The sequence below is a fragment of the Octodon degus genome, unplaced genomic scaffold (genome assembly GCF_000260255.1).
Source record: "Octodon degus isolate 3935 unplaced genomic scaffold, OctDeg1.0 scaffold00218, whole genome shotgun sequence".
NCBI classification, from domain to species: Eukaryota; Metazoa; Chordata; class Mammalia; order Rodentia; family Octodontidae; genus Octodon; species Octodon degus.
Genome location: NW_004524794.1, coordinates 570,311 through 575,787, shown reverse-complemented (window position 1 = coordinate 575,787; position 5,477 = coordinate 570,311). Strand labels below are relative to the sequence as shown.

At 54.0% G+C, this 5,477-nt stretch overlaps 1 protein-coding gene across 1 annotated transcript in view; it reads left to right on the top strand.

Annotated features, from left to right (window-relative positions):
* The first annotated feature begins 4,648 nt into the window (after positions 1–4,648).
* The window catches only part of LOC101586087 (medium-wave-sensitive opsin 1), an 11,634-nt gene continuing 10,805 nt past the window's right edge, over positions 4,649–5,477 (top strand). The window contains exon 1 of the mRNA XM_023705371.1: positions 4,649–4,731. The gene's annotated coding sequence lies outside the window, so the exon portion shown is untranslated. The remainder of the gene's footprint in view (positions 4,732–5,477) is intronic.

The following is a 5,477-nucleotide window of genomic DNA, read 5'->3' as shown; positions in this document are numbered from 1 at the left end:
GGAGGAGGAGGAGGAGGAGGAGAAGGAGCAAAGGAAAGAACTGGACGTTTTCTTTTAACGTGGAGATGTCCTGGTTGCTGAGACACTGTTTAAGGAACAAGGAAATGTGTATTGTTGTCAGACTCAAAATGCACCTTCTGAGGAACCCCTCTTGTGTCGAAGACACGTGCTAATATTTATGTGCTAATATTTACAGAGCTGGCTTAGGTGGCACACCTGCAATCCCACCACTCTGGGAGACTGAGGCCGGAGGATGGTAAATTCAAGCCCAGCCAGGGCAATTTAGTGGGCTGGGGAGATAGCTCAGTGGCTTAAGCACCTGCCAGGCAAGCACAAGGTCCTGAGTTTCATCCCAGTACCAAAAAAAAAATTTTTTTTAGAGCTTTAGCGAGACTCTCTCTGAAAATAAAAACAGAAAACTGGGTGGGGATGAAGCTTGACATGAACGCCGTGGTTGCAATCCCCAATACTGCAGCGGTGGGGGGGTGGGGGGAGGGGAGTTGGTTAAAAGAAACAACATAGACAAATGGGGAAGCCGAAGCCACCCTGATGGGAGTAGGGGGTGTGGAAATCCTGCTGTCGCCCCGCCCCTTCCGCCCCCAGGGGTCCAATCGCTGGGTGCGAACCTTCAGGGGCGGGGTCATGAGTTCCCACAGCCAGGAATTGCAGACAATTAAGCTTGAACTGGGTGGCTTTGGTTACAGAGGTCACCTCCGAATGATACAACCTCTCACTTGTTGTGATTGAAGGCGTTCAAGCTCACTTTGTAGAGGTGACACTGGTTGTACTCTTCTTGGCATCGTACTTGAATCAATGACTCCTTTCCCTGATGCTTAAAGACACCTCCATATGGACTCCCCAGTTCTCTGCCATTGAGGGACAGGACGCAGGCGGTACACTTAGGTCTTGCAAGATTCGTGATACATTTATCGTTAATTTCTTGTAAGAAACGTTATAAAAGAGACTTCCTAAATGGATGGCATGTCTAGCTCAGGCACGTTAGCACGCCTTACCCTGGACAGCTGGGGCTATGGAGCTGGAGACGTGTGCTGCACTCCAGGGAGCAGCTGCTGAAGGCCTTCGGGGGCTTAGCGTCGCCAGCCCGCGGCCTTGGTGCGGTCCCACACTGGCCAGGGGAGCTGGCGCACCGTCGATCTTTTCGTTTCTCTTTCCTGTCCTCCCTCTGCCCCTGTCCCTCGCCCTCTCTGCTTGCCGGTCCGTCACAGGGATCTGAGCCGGCAGGGGCTTCTGGGCACGGCTTCTTTCTGTCAGCCTTCGGCCCCTGGCCTCACCGCTAGCCCAGTGAAAGTTCTATTTTTCGTTTTTTGAGTCAGAGTCTCACTATGCAGTCAAAGCAGGCCTTGAGCTTGCTATGTAGCCCAGGCTGGCCTCAAACTCGAGATCCTCCTGCCCCAGCCTCCTCAGTGCTGGGGTTGCGTGTGGTCCCACCACGTCCCCTCACTGAGCGCAGTCTGCATGGAGCGGTACTGGGGACTGAACCTAGTGCCTTCACACGGAGCTGCATTTCCAGCCCCCTTCTTTATTTTTAATTTTTAAATTTTTGAGGTAGGGTCTCCCCCAGTCACTAAATTGCCCAGGTAGCTCCAACTTGCTGTCTTCTGGCTTTAGCCGCTCAGGGTTTCCTGGGCACAAGCGAGCGGCCCACCCACACGGCCAGCTTTCTGGCCCTTGCCGGGCTGAGCCTCCGCGGGGTGCGGAATGGAGGAGGGGCACCGGGAACGGGCTTGGGCGCTCGGGGTGATGTCACTGCGCCGTCCCGCCCGTGTGCTCGCGTGCGCCTGAGCTGCGTATGTCTGGGTAAAAAGGGATGAAGTACTGATCCAAGCTAGAACTTGGATAACTCTGAAAGACAGCCTCAAAAGCCACACACAAGAAGTCATAATTGAATGATTCCTTCCACGTGAAATATGTAGCAAGAAGCCAGTGTGGGGCTGCTGCCTGTCATCCCAGCACTCTGGAGGGCTGAGGCAGGAGGACCAAGACCAGCCTGGCCTGAACAACTCAGCAAGACCTCACCTCAAAACAAAAACTAGGAAGGACTGGGGTCAGGGAGCTGAAGATTTGGCTCAGCAGTGGAACACTTGCCTAGCAAACCAGAAGCCCTGGGTCGGTCCTCAGCCCCAATAAATAAATAACTCTCTCCTGAAAAACAATTCAACTAATGAGGACTGGGGATGTGGCTCAGTGTGAAGGCCCTGGGTTCAATCCCAAGGACAAAGAAGAAAAAAAAGAAGGAAGGAAAAGGAGAAAGGAAAGGCCCAGAAAGGGTCAATTCACAGACAGCAGCTGAGGAGTTGCCAGGGGTTGGGCAGCAAGGTGAGGGATGCTCAGAATGTTCTGGAACCAGACAGAGGAGATGGTTACACAACATTGTGACCATACTAAATGCCACTGAATTGTACACTTTAAGATGTGGAATTGAAGCCAGATGTGGTGGCGCATACCCGCCATCTTGGCACTTGAGAAGCTGAGGCAGGAGGATCGCTGAGAGTTCCAGGCCAGCCTGGACTACATAGTGAGACCCTGGCTATAAAACAAGTAAAAGCAAGATGGCTTATTGTCTGTTATGTGCATTTTACTGCACAAAGAGCATGGAGGCCTTGGTATCATATGACTCCTGGGACAGGCTTGCACCATACCACGGCTTGACATGGCATGACATCTCTATGCTGTGACACATGGGAGTGTCACAATCTTGTGTCTGCGAATAGCTCTAGTGATTCATGAAATACACGATCAGACCCAACACAGCTGGCAAGAGGTGGCCCGAAGGACACTGTGGCAGCACCAGTGGACCACGGCTCTGTATCCAGGCTTATCTCAGGGCGCAGATGTGGACACACCACTGTCACAAAGCCACCCTTCCTGACCAGAGCTCCCAGTGACAACTGGGGATGGCCTCTTCCTGTGCTGTGGGTTTCCTCCTAGATATGGAGATGACAGAGCACCTGTCACTGCCATTGCATGCTCTTTGCCGTGGGCTGGGCAGGCCTCCTAGGATGGAGCACCAGCTCCCTTCTCCACAGGCAGGGCTTGCTCTGACAGTGGTGACACATGTGAACTCATGGCAGCTCCAGAGTGGCTCATTCTGCCACAGCAGTCTGGGGAGCCTGTGAAGGGCTCATCCTTTGGTTTGGTTTGGGTTTGGGTTCTTTGAGACTGGGTCTTGCTGTGTCGTGCAGGCTGGCCTTCAACTCACTACGTAGCCCAGACTGGCCTGGAACTCCAGGTGGTCCTCCTGCCTCAGCCTCCCGAGTGCTGGGATGGCAGACATGCTTGGCACTCGCCTTGACTTGCATTCACTCAAATTAGAACACATGTATCCCTGACCCGGAGCTACATAACAGGTCTGCGGGACACCTGACTAACGTCAGGGGCTGATGCCAAAGATGCACTGTGTCCCTCCTGTGCCCCCAGGGGCTGTGGACGCCTGCCTCAGGCCACCCCGTGGTCCTGCTGCTCCCGCAGAATGTGAGGGCTCTTGTGAAGGGGAAAGCAGAGGCTAGAATGGGACTGGAGCTGCCCTGATGGCCGGCAGGGCACAGCCTCCCCAGGGACAGGCCAGGGGACACCCCAGCCTCAACCCGGCCCGGAACAATGGGAGGAAACAAGACGTCTTGTCGTCTTGTCCCACTGGGACAAGAGGCCAGACAGATAAAGGAAACAGCACAAGGAAGATAAGGGAATAAATACACAGAGCAGCAGGGAAAGGAAGCGCAGGGCGGAGCCGGAAATACACGCAGGGCTCCGGGAAGCAGGCCCACCCCCAAGGTCTGCTTCGGGCTTCTGCAAGGACTGCTCTCCTCTAGGCCGCAAACAATGAAAAGGAATCACATACTGTATTTCTACATCCTGCAAATAAATTCGTTGTTTATGTCTCATACATATTTATCTGATTTTCACCAAGAGTGAAAAATTTAAAAATTAACTGGCCAACAAATTGAACCAGTGATCTCACCAGATCTTCGCAGTAAGATATGGCTGGGTGCTGTGGTGGACGCTTGCAGTCCCGGCTACTGGGGAGGCTGAGGCAGGAGGACCACCTGGAGTTCCAGGCCAGTCTGGGCTACGTAGTGAGTTGAAGGCCAGCCCAGGTAAGCGGCGGAGACCTAGGCTTGATAAGTGAGCAAACAAAAATGACAAGAAGACAATGCCACATACGACTGCCCTTCAGTTTTGCACTTAAAAATTGTTATAATAGTAGAATCTATTTTATGCATATTTTACCATGATTTGTCTTTACTTTGAAATAAAAAATATGCCAGTGAGATCTTTGGTCTGAGGTAGGACGAAGAAGATAAGGAAAACCGGAATTCTCTCAGTTCTCTCAGAAGCATAAAAACCAGAAGAGGAAGGAGGCCCTCTCCCAATAACTTTCATGAAATCGGGAAGCAGAGCCCCCCCACCCCAAATAATGGGCTGGGGGGACTAGAGGAAGCCACCAGTCAGGCATCTGGGCCACCCAGAGCGTTCCAGGGCCGGCGGAGAGGGGGACAAAGCAAGGACCCGGATCCAGAGCACAGGACACCTAAGCCGGCTGCTGGCGGCCGCCAGCAGAGGACGCCCGAGAGCCGGGCTCGGCGACAGCGGGGCGGGGCTGGAACAAAAGCCAGCGGCTGGTGAGGACTCGGCTTGGAGAAACCCGAGCCGCGAGCAGGCCGCGCGCGAAGTCCCGCCTTCTCCGAGACAGCGAGAGCTTTTCTCGGCTCGGTGGGCTTCCATCCGCTCCTACCCCCAATTCTGGGGCGTCTTGGGCTTCCATCGGCTCCTACCCCCAATTCTGGGGCGTCTTGGGCTTCCATCGGCTCCTACCCCCAATTCTGGGGCGTCTTGGGCTGGCTGGCGGGAGCGCCTTCGGGCCCCATGCCAAGGTCTTCTGCCGTCCTGACCACTTTCTGGCAACAAAGCGCCTCCAGCCTCCCTCTGAGCTTCTTTTTTATAAATCGTTTGTTTCTTTTTGAGACAGGGTCTTGCTATGTAGCCCGGGCTGGTTTTGAGCTCCCTGGGATCTTCCTGCCTTGGCCTCCAGCGTGCTGGGGTGACGCCTGCGCGCCCATGGCCACCCCCAGCAAGGGAACCAGGAAGTGGCTGCCTCACACAAGGCAGTGCACGCTTTTTTTTTCTCAGTACCGGGGATTGAACTCAGGACCCTGTGCTTGCCAGGCAAGCACTTACTCTACTGGACCATCTCCCCGGCCTTGGTGCACGCTTTTGACCCTAACACTCAGGAAGGCCGAGGCCGAAAAATGGCATGTTTAAGCCAAGCCTGGGCAATTTAGTGAGGCTCTTTCTCGAAATTAAAAAAAAAAATTAAAAAGGGCTGGGGATGTAGAGCAATGCAAAGGGTCTGGGTTCAACCGCCAGCACCACAAAAAAAGGAGGAGGAGGAGGAGGAGCGGAAGAGGAGGAAGAAGAGAGGAGGAGGAGGAGATGAGGAAGAAGAGAGGAGGAGAGGA